The 13440-nt window shown below is 44.5% G+C and overlaps 1 protein-coding gene across 1 annotated transcript in view; it reads right to left on the bottom strand.

Annotated features, from left to right (window-relative positions):
- LOC140724555 (pleckstrin homology domain-containing family G member 3-like) overlaps positions 1 to 13440 on the bottom strand; it is a 225949-nt gene that overhangs the window by 72340 nt on the left and 140169 nt on the right. The gene's annotated exons all lie outside the window — the stretch shown is intronic.

Genomic DNA, 13440 nt, shown 5'->3' with positions numbered 1-13440 from the left:
ACTGGTGGCATCCCCCTGCATCTTTAGCTTAACCCCCGCCTCACCGTACAACACTAGAAAACCTTCCCACTAGGAAAGTAGTCCCCCTCCAGTTCATGTGTAAACCGTCGCTTCTGTACAGGTCCTACCTCCCTTGGAAGAGAGCCCAATGATCCAAAAATTGGAAGCCCTCAATCTGGCAGCCCCACTTCTCTAAATGTGCAATAAGAGTAAGAAAAAAAATAAAAAAAAATCAACCTATGGCCTGCATCTGTCCTCCCATAAGCCTCAACTACCCACTCCAACACAACGGCCACTCTGCTTAAACCTAACTTCCTTGTGACGGTACTTGCCAAGTACCTAATTATGCACAATCTAATGTCTCCTTGGGGTCAGTGGTGCACAAAACATGCCAACTGCACCCACTCAGTTCTTTAGAACTCTCTCTCCCTCGATGCAATCCTGTCTGTCCTCGGGACTGTGGGGCCGGTGATCTCACGGGTAAAGCAGACAAGCCACAGCCCAATAGAATCACAATATGCCCTTCCCACAGTTGGAGGGAGCAGCCACAGGCGCTCTCAACTCTGCAGTCCGTTCAATGTCTCATGGCGTCGAATGACATTTGGGTGAGGTAGCCTCCTTCCGATTACCGGTGATTGTCCGCCCTCAGCTGATGATAAGACATCACTCCTCCATTTTAAGCAGCACAGAATGTATTCTGGAATTCCAGTATGGCAGCACTTTGTCAGACTACTGTTTATTGATTACAGCTCTCTGCCTTCCATTCATTTACCCAAGCAAAATCATCACCAACCTCTGACCCTGGGAGTTATGCCTCCCTCTTCAATTAGACCCTTGACTTTCTGAGCAGCAGATCCCACCCACCTCAGAAGCTTCCTCTTCCGCCCTCTGCCATTAGGCATGAGGTACAAAAGGCTGAAAGCACATGCAACCAGCCTCAAGGACAGTTCCCAACCCAGTGCCATCCGGTTCTTGAATACAACAAGATGGGGAGGTGGCCTCACAATCTAGCTTGTTATAATCAGGCACATTACCGTTTATCTACACTGTATTTTATCGTTAGCTTTTGCACTTTATTGTGTGTTATTATTGTTTTACCTGATTCTAGCTCAGTGCACTGTGTAACAACGTGATCCACATCCACTATGCAAAACCAGCTTTTCACTGGAACTTGCTACATCTGACTACAATAAAACAACAGCAGTTTGTTCTCATCCACACACTGGTTGAACACCCAAATTGGTGCGGTCTTTCATTGATTCTATTATGATTATTATCCTATAATGGATTTACTGAGTATGCCTGCAAGAAAATGAATCTCAGGGTTATATATGCTGACATATATGTACTCTGATAATAAATTTACTTTGAACTTTGAATATATTCCACATCTCAATGTTTGGGTTAAATGCTAAACTCAACCCGACATCCACCCTATCAAGACCCTTGAGGATCCTTTATTCTAATCACCTCCTCTCTCAGTTTTGCACTCTGGTAGACGCAAGCCCAGCCTGTCTGACCTTCATCCACAAGACAATTGCTCATTCCAGATACTAGCCTGGGAAATTACCTTGTAACTTTGCAGCTCGTTAACACACGTACTTAAATAAAATCTAATTGTGTAGACATTTAATCCTGCAGTTTTGTCAACCTTTATGACTGAAGTCCAACTTCGCTCCTTTTGTATTCAATTCCCCAAACAATAACTGATAATATTGTTATCTTTCCTAATTACTTTCTGTAACAACATAGAAATTTCCGGTGAATCATGCACTCAGTGACACAGATCCCTCTGCATCTTTGAACTCTGCAATTTCTCACTGCTTAGATATTAAGGGACTTTATATTTCCTGCAAAAGGTGGAGAGCTTCATTATATTCCATTTGCCAGATCTTTATCTTCTCTCTTTACTGTCTTACTCACTTTACGAGAGGAGATTTACCAGGATGTTGCCTGGTTTGGAGAGCAAGTCATATGAAGTAAGGTTAGCAGAGCTGGGACTTATCTCTTTGGAGTGTAGAAGAATGAGAGGGGACTACAAGATTGAGGTCTACAAGATTATGAGAGGCATAGATAGGGTAGCTAGTCAGTACCCATTTCCCAGGGCACCAATAGCAAACACCAGAGGGCATATGTACAAAATTAAGGGAGGGAAGTTTAGGGGAGACATCAGGGGTAAGTTTTTTTTTACACAGAGGGTTGTGAGTGCCTGGAATGACTTGCCAGGGATGGTGGTGGAGGCTAAACCTTTAGGGGTATTTAAGAGCCTCTTGGACAGGCACATGGATGAAAGAAAAGTGGAGGGTTATGGGGTAGTGTGGGTTTAGTACTTTTTTTAAGGATTATATGGGTCAGCACAACATGGAGGGCTGAATGGCCTGTACTGTGCTGTAGTGTTCTGTGGTTCTATATGTATGATTGTCTGACTGGAGATCCTAACTGGATATATCACGGCCTGGTACGGAAACACCAATACCCATGAACAAAAAAGACTGCGAAGTGGTGGATGCAGCCCAGTCCATCACAGGCAGAACCCTCTCCACCACTGTGCACATTTACACAAAGCACTGCCACAAGACAACAGTATCCATCCACCGTGAAAGACCCACAACATCCAGGCCACGCCTTCTTCCATCAAAGATGGTGGTAAGGTGTTCTTTTCTTTGTTAAATGTGTTTTTATTATCGTAAGACTGTCCTGGACTCCAAGAACAATGGGTACAGCAGGTCTTCCTCATTAGTGATCACTGTTCGGAGCAGCCAGAGAGTGAGTCAGAGGAGCCAGATAGGGTTTGGAGGAGCTGGCCTGGGTGAAAGACCGTGCTACTCAAAGGCATCAGAGTTGGCGCGTGAAAGCGGTGCGCAGTGTAACTGTGAGTGACTGCCTTGCAAGACCAAGTTGAACACTGATAATGTTAAGATGACACAGGGCTATTTCCCTTGTTTGGTGGTGTGACAGGCAGCAAGGCATCAGTGTGTCCTTAGCAGCAGTGAGAACTAGGCCTTAAGCCGTGGGCTTGTCTTCTGCTGCAGTACAGGTGGGGAAATGCCGGTGGTGGTGTAGCGTGGCATCCATGCTCAGTTGTGGGCTGGCCTCTCCCATCGGTGCTAGCCTCCCAGTGGAATGACAGACTGAATTACTAGGAAGTGTACCATTAATTTGCGGAGCACGCAGCTCAAAGTCTTGGACTGTATATGTGCTTTCTTGCATGATTATGTTTTTTTTGGGTCTTGTTATTTTTGAATGTGTTGTGTATGTTTTGCTCCTTGGCCCCAGTGGAGCGCTGTCTCATTTGGCTGTATCCACACATGGTTGAATGATAATTAAACATGATTTGATTTCTGCACATTTTCATGCACTGAGTTGTGCACATGAATGGCTGATTAGATATTTGTATTAATGAGCAGTGTACAGGTGTACCTAATGAAGTGCTCACTGACTGTAAGCCCTCAGTATTAAATATTTGTTTTTATAGGCCTCTCAAAAAGGCTAACCTTACATCCTCCACCTTTCTACCACCAACCCAGCCTGCAACTTAACCTTTAGGGAATCCTGCATGAGCACTCCCCATTTAGGGAATGGTCTACAACTTTATTCTTTCCACCACGACCATACACTTCCTCTTGATTCTGCATTTAACTTTCCTAAATGTTGTTGCAACATGTTTAGAGTTTGTCACGGACTCTTTGTTTACTTCTGGGGAGAGGCAGTTTCTGCGGACAAAAACCACAGGAACTGCTGCTTTGCACAATGTAAATTGACGTGTAATTAAAATACCTTTCTCATGTTACCATGCGGAACCTGAGAGAGAAAAAGCTGAAAAATGTGAACAACGCTTTCAACCTTGCCAGACTGCTTCGCCTCCGCCATCTGCAGTACCACTCACATGGTGCTCAGCGTGACCTCAGGGTCCTACATACAACACACATGGGTGGTCTAGCGGCTGAAGCAGCATATGACCATCCTCTTTTGAAATGGTGCTGACTGTGCCGCTCACCTGAATAGATGTCTCGCCCCAATTGAAATCCACTCCCTCCTTATTAACAGCTGACTCTGGAAGTAGTCAACCCTGCCCAGGTGTTCCCTGTATACTTTGAACCATTATGCTTCAACTTCAAACTAAGCTTGGTATTGCACTGCACACCAAACTGGTCAGACACTGCAGTTCAAACTCGAACTTGTTTGCAATTCCTGCAGAACACCACTCAATAGTCATCCTGCAAACAATGTGACTAAAACAGCCTTTGTGAAAATATGCTATGTTGACATTGGTGTGTCTTTATTGTTGTCACGTGCAGCAAGATACAGTGAAAACCTTGTCTTGCACACTGATCATACAGAGCAAATCATTACACAATGCATCGAAGTAGTACAAGGTAAAACAATACCAATGCATGATAAAGTGTAAAAGCTACCAAAAAAATGCAATGCATGTAAACAATAAAGTACAAGATCACAAAAAGTTTGTATAACAGGTCAAGAGTCCATTTTGGCGCTTTGCTAGATGAAAATCGGAATTGTCTCTGTCATGGAATCTGTGAGAACCTTTAAAGAGACTTCAGTAGTTGCAGTGGGATTTGGGATCCTTCAAGGATGTGAAGGAGGCACTACAGGAATGTAGTTTCCTCTTCTCTTGTTAAAGAGGCAATGAAGGGCTTCATCCATTTAGTCAGTGTTGCCAGCTCTGGGTGCATTCTTAGAGCTTCCATGACGCAAATCTCTTGCCTTTAACCACCCTGCCCCCAAGTTCTGTCCACCATCTGCTTACTATGACCTTCCTCACAGCATCTTCAGCCAATCAGTAGGCAGACCGACTTCAGTGCCCAATGAGATCACTCTTGATGACAAATCAAGCAGAATTTTGGAAACAACACCCAGTACTCAAACCTTCAGTTTCTACAGATACTTGGATAGTTCTGGAGGGAGCCCAAGTCTTGTTTGTTGCTCTACAAATCCCTCCATGTCTCAGTGGTGGACTTAATAGGCAGAGGTGGAGAGGCCTGGAGCCAAAGTTTAGATCTGGAGTTTCAACCTCCCACAGTCTGATCCACTTCAACATATACGTGATCAGTCTCTAACACTGCCAATCAAGACAGATACGGGGGGGAAGGGAATAGTAAAAGAAAGTTAATTGTTATTTGAAAATTAAAAATCATGGACAGTTGCCTTTGGAGGTTTCTGATAGGGAAAAAGTATAACTCTAAAAATGTGCTCTGCTTGAGGGTGTTGCTGGATGTCTGGTTTGCAATTTGTTGTTTCTCTCACAGAGCCGCAGCCTGCTGAGTTGTGTTAATGTTTAAACCCTGACCATACAGAATTCACTCCAGACAGCTCCCCTCCACCACCCAAAGGCCGATACTCAACACAGGGTTTCGGAGCTGTCAACACATCCACCCCCACCTTAAACCAATCTCGATGAGCTCGTGTCCCTGCGAATGCCTGGGGTTGAAATGTGGAACGAGGATCGGAGTCCCTGGGTCTCAGAAAAAAACTGCTTTGTTTCTGCACCTCCCAGATAAGCCATAGAGAGCACAGAAAACATCGCTTGTTCAGGAGGGCTCAAGTTATTTTAAAATTTTATTTACTGAGATGTAGTGCTGAGTAGGCCCTTTTGAATTTTCAAGCCGCGGCAGCCAGCAATTTACAATGACCAATTAACCCACCAACCTGTACGTCTTTGGAATGTGGGAGGAACCCAGAGCCCCCGGAGCAAACCCATGTGGCCACAGGAAGAATATACAAACTCCTTACAGGCAGTGGTGGGAATTGAACCCAGATTGCCTGTAGTGTAAAGCATTGTGCAAATCACTGCGCTACCGTTCCGTACTGGGTCGTTTTCTTGGAAAACTGGCTGAGACGTGACATCACAGAGATATCTAACATGATGAGAGACATAAATAGGGTAGATAGCTGGTCTGTTTCCCATGGTAGGGGTAGAATGATGAGAGAGAGTAAGTTTAAAGGAGACCCAGAGTGACCACAAATGCTGGAAAGCTGCAGCAACACTCTCAAAATGCTGGAGGATCTCAGCAGGTCAGACAGCATCCATGGAGAGATATGAACAGTCGTCATTTCAGGCCAAGACCCTTCACCAGGACTGGAAAGAAACAGAGCAGAAGCCAGAAAAAAATGCCAGCAGGAGGGTGGGATACACAAGCTGGCATGTGACAGGCGAGTTCACCTGGGGGGGGGGGAAGGTAGACAGGTGGGGGACAGGGAAGGGAAATGATGTGAGGAGTCGGGAGGTGATATGTGGAAGATGACTGAAGAAGATTCAATCTGATAGGAGAGGGCAATGGACCATGGAATAAAGGGAAGGAAAGTAGGGGAATCAAAGGGAGGAGGGTGAAGACAATGGGAAAGTCGTGAAGCTGGGGGATGGGGAAGGGAAAAGAAGTGGAGGAGGCTAGTGGGGAGAAAACAGAAGGGAGTGGTTACTGAAAGTTAGAAAGAGGGAAATCAATCTCCATGCCATATAGGTTTGAGACTACCGAAAAAAAAATTAGATGTTCCTTTATTCTGTGTCTAGGCTTAAAGGACAACTGAGGGGTTTGACTTCAGAGACTAGCACACCAGTTTACTGAGGGGGTGCTGGATTTCAGATGAAGTGCCAGATTGAACTCCCTTCTGCCTCTGACGAGTTTGCGGTGACTACCGAGGTCTCCCCCAGATACTCTGGTCAATATTTATCCCTTAAACATATTGAGGGATATGGGGCAAGTGCCAAAAGGTGGTGCTGAGGTAAAAGATCAACTTGGCCTTGAATGGCGAACATCTGGCTGCTCTGAATTTAGGGGCCAATTCACCGATTCTGACTTTTAAGGAAAAAAAACTGAAAATAGATGAAAAGATTCTATCGCCAATGTCTGTGGAAGTTCCTGTGCTTAAATTACCAGCTGTGTTTTACACTATAACAACAATTACGCTTCAAAGGTACTTCACTGACTGTGGGTACCTCACAATCACTCTACAAATACAAATCTCTCAACTATCTGACAGGACTCTCCACAGGTCTGTTAAACCCTCAGAGCTGACAACACCAAATGTGTTGACCTTATATTGAGACAGTGACCAATTTCTCCTTACCACCCAGCTCCAAATGGAGGTCTGACCCACACTGCTCCAGAAACAGTGTCCTCACACTAAGCCTTTGCAATTAAGGGTTTCAATTATGCTCTCACCATTTGTCAGTAGTGAGTCCTCAGTCAGAATATAAATTTGGCACAAAACTCCCAATAAAACTTCTCTGAAGTTCATGACGCTGCCTGTGAACTAGTGGATTTGTGCTTGCAAAGTACTATTGACCTCAACCCCTTAACTGTGTACCTCCTGCCAGTTCACAGCACCCAGGCAGATACAGAACACAGAGTTTCTGATCAATGATACTCTGCTACATGATGCCAACCTATGTTCTGATCTATTGCCTACCTCAGGGGCAGAGATGACGGCAGCACCAGCTGTAGATTTGATGCTGAGATCATGAAATGTAGAGGAGGGGAAGTGGAGAGGTGGTAACAAGGAGCGGGACAAACTGAGAAAAGAAAGTTAGAAAACCACAGAAACATGAAATGAAAACGATATTCTGGTAATAATCAGCAGGGTAGTCAACAACAGTGGAAAGAGAAACAGAAGCATTAATTCAGTTTCTCCACAGGTGCTCCCTAACCTCCCAAGTATTTCCAGTGTTGTTTTCTTGGTGAGGGAAAAGTGAATTGGAACAAGGTTGTTTTTAACTGGAAGCCATGTTCAGGGAAGTAGTGACTGGTGCATGAATTGGGTGGAAAGGGGCACGACTATACGAAATTTTAAATGCTTTCACAATCAATTTGATCAGGACCAGTTCCCTACAATGTACAAGTTTTGTAGAAGACTCGAGGGTTTTTCTTTCCCATTTATTGCCAAGATTTTTCAATGTATGGGTGGCATCTGGATTCTGGGTTACAACATGTCTGCACCACCATAAGTAAGATATTATAACAGCTCAGAAAACGTCGAGGTTATCGCAAGCATAAATCTATCAGACAACACTCCACTCATTCCCCAGACTGCTCTGTGGGTTTAGGGAAGAGCAAAGATTAAATCTGATACAGACACGATAGACATGAAACAGCAAGTGCAGGAAGGTTTCCAAGAATGTAGCTCTGTAGACAGGAAGCTACTTGGCCTACCAAGATCCAAATGATCCAATTAAATGAAAAATCAAAAAGAAATTACAGAAACTGGATGTCCAGAAGTAGACAATGCTAGAAACACTTAGCAGGTCAGGTAACATCTGAGAGAAGAGAAATAAGTTAACATTTCAGTTCTGGTATAGAGTCTTCAACCAGAAACATTAACCTTATTTTCTTTCTTCAGATGCTACCTGACCTGCTGAGTATTTCCAGCATTTTTTATTTTTGATCGAGCAATTCAATAGGTTCAATTTTGCTTGCTTTTTATTCACTGGCTATAAACATTTGAAGTTGTACTTAAACATTTTCCTTCGAATGCTGCTAATGAATAGTCTTCCACCATTTCCCCCCCCCCCCCCCCCCCCCGATGGAGCCTTCCAGATTATAACACCCCATTAAAAACAAATTCTGTGCTCCTCTTGTTTTCACCTCTGCTTCAAATCTGGCATCTTCAGGACTGTGGATCGACAAAAGTAGGAACTACCGGATCAAAATCCTTCCCTCCTGGGAAGCTCAACTAGAAGATTAAGATCATGGGATCCATGGTGAATTGGCTGTTTGGATTCAGAACTGACTTGCCCATATAAGACAAGAGGGTAGTGGTTGAAGGGACTTATTCTAGCTGGAGGTCTGTGATTAGTGGTGTTCTGTGCTGGGACCACTATGGATGGAGAAATGGCAGATGGAGTTTAACCCAGCCAAAAAGTAAAGTGTTGCACCTTGGTAGGTCAAATGCACTAACAGTGCACTGTTAGGGCAAGGCCTTTAACAATGTTCATAGGCAGAGGGTCTTGGGATTCAAGTTCATAGCTCCCTAAAAGTGGCTACACAGATTGAGAGGGTGGTTAAGAAGGCATATGGCATGCTTGCCTTTATTACTTGTGGCATTGAGTTCAAAAGTCAGGAAGTTATGTTGCAGCTTTATAAAACTCTAGTTAGGCCATATCTGGAGTATTGCATACAGTTCTGGTCGTCCCGTTATAGGAAGGATAAAGGCTTTGGAGAAGATGCAGAAGAGGTTTACCAGGATGTTGCCTGGATTGGAGGGTTGGAGGGCATGTGCTATTACAAGAGATTGGACAAACATGGGTTGATTTTTCAGGAGCAGCGGAGGCTGAGGGAAGATCTGATATAGATCTGTATGATTAGGACAGGCATAGATAGACAACACCCTTTTCCAAGGGTTGAAATGTCTAATACCAAAGGGCATGCATTTACGGGAAGAGGGAGTAATTTTAAAGGAGATGTGTGGGAAATTTTTAAAAAAAATATATACATAGCGTGGTGGGTGTCCAAAGTATGCTGCCTGGGGGAGCCATTTAGTTAGGCATGTGAATGTGAGGAAAACGGAAGGGTATGCATATTGTGTAGGCTGAAGAGGTTAATTTAGTTTGCCTTTTGATAACTAAATGTAATCGGTTCAGCTCAGTATTGTGGGCCAAGGTGCCTGTCCCCGTGCACTACTGTTCTCTGTTCAATAACACTGCCATTAAACCTTTCCCTAGTACAGCACGTCTATCAAAACAATACACGCTCCTGTAGCCATTTCAACGAACTGAGGTCCCTCATATTTTGTAATTCAGTTAAATCATCTCTTTTCCTTCTCCGTGCTGTAATGTGCCCGAGTAGAATAAGGCCTTTGTTTAAGCAAAGGTTCAAAGGCCAGCTTCCAATCCAATCTCTGCAGGGCTGTCACTCAAGAGCAAATCAATATGCCTGGCACAGTGTAATAAATGCCATCAAAACTGAGCAATTGCACCACACTGGACAAATCCTATGCAACATTAAAAAAACATTATTTTCACCATGGATGTTCATAAGACCATAAGACATAGGAGCAGAATTAGGCCATCTGGCCCATCGAGTCTGCTCCACCATTCAATCATGACTCATCCTTTTTTTTCCCCTCCTCCTCAACCCCAGTTCCTGGCCTTCTCCCCGTAACCTTTGATGCCAAGTCCAATCAAGAACCTAAGAGAACCAGTCCCTGTACATCTCCACCAGGAAGGCCTCAAAGCTCTCTATTTCTTTCTGAACACCAGACCCAACTGATTCCATTCCACCACCATTCTCCTCCGTCTGGTGGAACTTGTCCTCACTCTCATTAATTTCTCCTCCCACTTCCTTCAAACAAAAGGGGTAGCCATGGGCACTCCCATGGGCCCCAGCTATGCCTGGCTCTTTGTTGGTGACACGGAACAGTCTATGTTCCAAGCCTACACTGCAGTCACTCCCTCACTTTTCCTCCACTACATCGACAAATGCATTGGTGCTGCCTCCTGCACACATGCCGAGCTCATCAACTGTATCAACTTTGCCTCCAGCTTCTACCCTGCCCTCAAACTTACCTGGTTCATTTCCTACAACTCCCTCCCCTTTCTTGATCTCTGTCTCTATCTCTGGAGACGGCTTATCCATTGATGTCTGTTATAAACCCACTGACTCTCATAGCTACCTCAAATATCCCTTTTCCCACCCCATTATTTTTAAAAATGCAATTCCTCCATCTATGCCACATCAGCCCCTAGGACAAGGCCTTTCATTCCAGAACAAAGAGGATGTCCTGCGTCTACAAATAAAGGGGCTTCCCTTCCTCCACCATCAACACTACCCTCAACAGCATCTCTTCCATTTCACGCACGTCTGTTCTCACCCCATCCTCCCGCCATCCTACCAGGGATATGGTTCCTCTTGTCCTCACCTACTTTCTCAACTATTACCCCACCAGCTTCTGTGTCCAGCACATAATTCTCCACAACTTCCGCCATCTCCAACAGGATCCCACCGCAAAGTACATTTATTTATCACTCCCTCCCCCAATTTCTGCTTTCCGCAGGGATCGCTTAAGTGACTCCCTTGTCCATTTGTCCCTCCCCATTGATCTCCCTCCTGGCACTTATCCTTGCAAGAAGAACAGGTGCTATACCTGCCCCTACTCCTCTGCCCTCACTACCAAACAGTCCTTCCAGGTGAGGTGATACTTCACCTATGAGTCTTTTGGGGTCATATACTGTGCCTGGTGCTCCCAGTGTGGCCTACTGTATATCGGTGAGACCCAGCATGGATTGGGAAACTGCCTCACCAAGCTCCTGTCCGCTGGAAAAAGCGGGATCTCTCAGTTGCCACCCATTTCAATTCCACTTTCCATTCCCATTCTGACATGTCAATCCAAGGCCTCCTCTACTGTCGTGATGAGGCCACACTCAGGCTGGAGGAACAACACCTTATATTCTGTCTGGGTTAGCCTCCAACCTGATGGCATAAACATGAAATTCTTGACCTAAGAACTTGCAATGTGGAATTGAACTAAAGTTTAATAGAAAGATTATACCTGCAGTATGAGCAAAGTTCCTTGTAGTAAACCCATTTTCTCCTACTATGTTTTGGAAAAACAGGAATATGTTCGATGCATTGGGACTCTGTACACCCACAATAGACACCTTGAGGTATTACATCACAGGAATTAAATAGTAAAGGATTTAATCTTTTCAGATTGTGAAAGGTTCCCTTAATATCCATCTCTGTGTAGCAGAGTACAGTGGGCAGTTTGCCTTTCACAGAATAGTAGTAAGTTTTATGGTGGGCTTCTAGAATTGTGCATTGTTAGACCTTGATGGTGAATTGAAACCTATGCCGAGTATGGATATGAAGCACTGATGGTTACTGAGCTCTCAATCAGGCTGTAACTAATAAGAATGTGTTTGTTTTAACTATGATTAGTTTTCCAGGTAGTGTTGCCTTAATTTGCTTGACCTTCCTCTCCACTGCAATACAATGTCACACACTACCAAATGCTGAATTCACAAGAAACTCCAGAAGCAGGGAGAACCACATAGAGGTGGGGAAAGAAAGAGAGTAATTTTGGGTACCATAAGTACCCCTTAGACTATTGAATAGCTACACCTTCCTTCACAAGTTGCCATTATTCAGGGCACAAGCACATACAAAACAAGCATCTCCCAGCAAGATGCAGAGGCTAATCATGATCCCTTTTTGATGTCTGTGGAGAGGTGACATTTGAGGCTGCATTCACTGACCCTAAGCACTCAAGTGGAGTTATTCAACTTCTTACTGCTCTCCACTGAGGCCACTAAAGATGAGTTCCTACCACTGAACATCACCACGGTTACTGACTTTGGAGAAAACGTCTAGAATTCCTGGCCCCAGGGACCAAGGGCATCTCTGTCAAGCACCTTCTCCAAGGTTTGACGCTCACTCCCTCCATTCGTGGAGCTGTTTCCCAGCTGGGGTTCACCCCTGTATAAATGCAAGCCCCTGCTGCAGTAACAATTAACTTCCACTGCAGAGATGCAAGTGTGCAAGACGCAGCTTTTAACTGGAGCTAGCCTACCACAATGTAAGTTTATGCTCAATTGAATAGGCTGTGCACTTGGCATTGACAGGGTCATTCCAATCAGCATTCAGCACCAACTTGGCATCTGCCAGTCTTATACCCAAGGGGCACAGGCTAAATCCTACATCACAACCCTCACACATCCTTAGCACAATCGGATTCAGTTCTAACAACGTCCACAAGGTCTTAATCAAACTTTCAAGAAGCAAATCTGTTCAAGTTTCCAGCCAATGCCACATTTAAATTTTGAAAATAAATTAACCACGTCATGTGTACACTTCAACTGGAGAATAACTGACTGCTTTCCGAATGAGATCAAGATCCTGTAGTTGTTTAAGCGGTATTGCATCCTGACACGTATTAGTACCGATACACTAGACAGTTGCTGGATTATAGCTTTGTTGTGGGCACCAGCTACTGGAGCGAAACGTTTCTGCATTGGGCAAGAGGAACAAGAACTGCTGTCTGCTCATCAAATATCTTCCGGCCCATAACAGGGCAGTGAGCAACAACAGGGAAATATGTGAATTGTAATGCTTGTGTGGGATTGTCTGGTACAGAGCCCATCGATTGTCCTAATTTCAGTCTGGGGAGTTTGCCAAAATAACTGTTGATCTCTCTGAAAAGCATTTAGGACAGCCTGAGGTGGTGCCAAAGAGCAGAACTTGTACCTCGTGTGTGATTAGTATCAGGTCCAGAGCAGAAGAGCCCACTGCCAAGAGACTACGTGTAGGCCCAGTGAGAAAGGCCACATACCCCAGAGAGGGCAAGATAAACATTTAACAGCATCCAACAAAAATTCCTCGTCTCAGCTGAACAGATACTGACCACAGCAACTCCACTCTTTGCAGCAACCCTGATTAAGGAATCTTATCATTCCTTTCAAAGAGATCCTCCCGTTATCCAACGGTACAC

The sequence above is a fragment of the Hemitrygon akajei genome, chromosome 3 (assembly GCF_048418815.1).
Source record: "Hemitrygon akajei chromosome 3, sHemAka1.3, whole genome shotgun sequence".
Lineage (NCBI taxonomy): Eukaryota > Metazoa > Chordata > Chondrichthyes > Myliobatiformes > Dasyatidae > Hemitrygon > Hemitrygon akajei.
The sequence above is the reverse complement of the archived record's forward strand: the minus strand, read 5'-3'. Positions and strand labels throughout refer to the sequence as shown.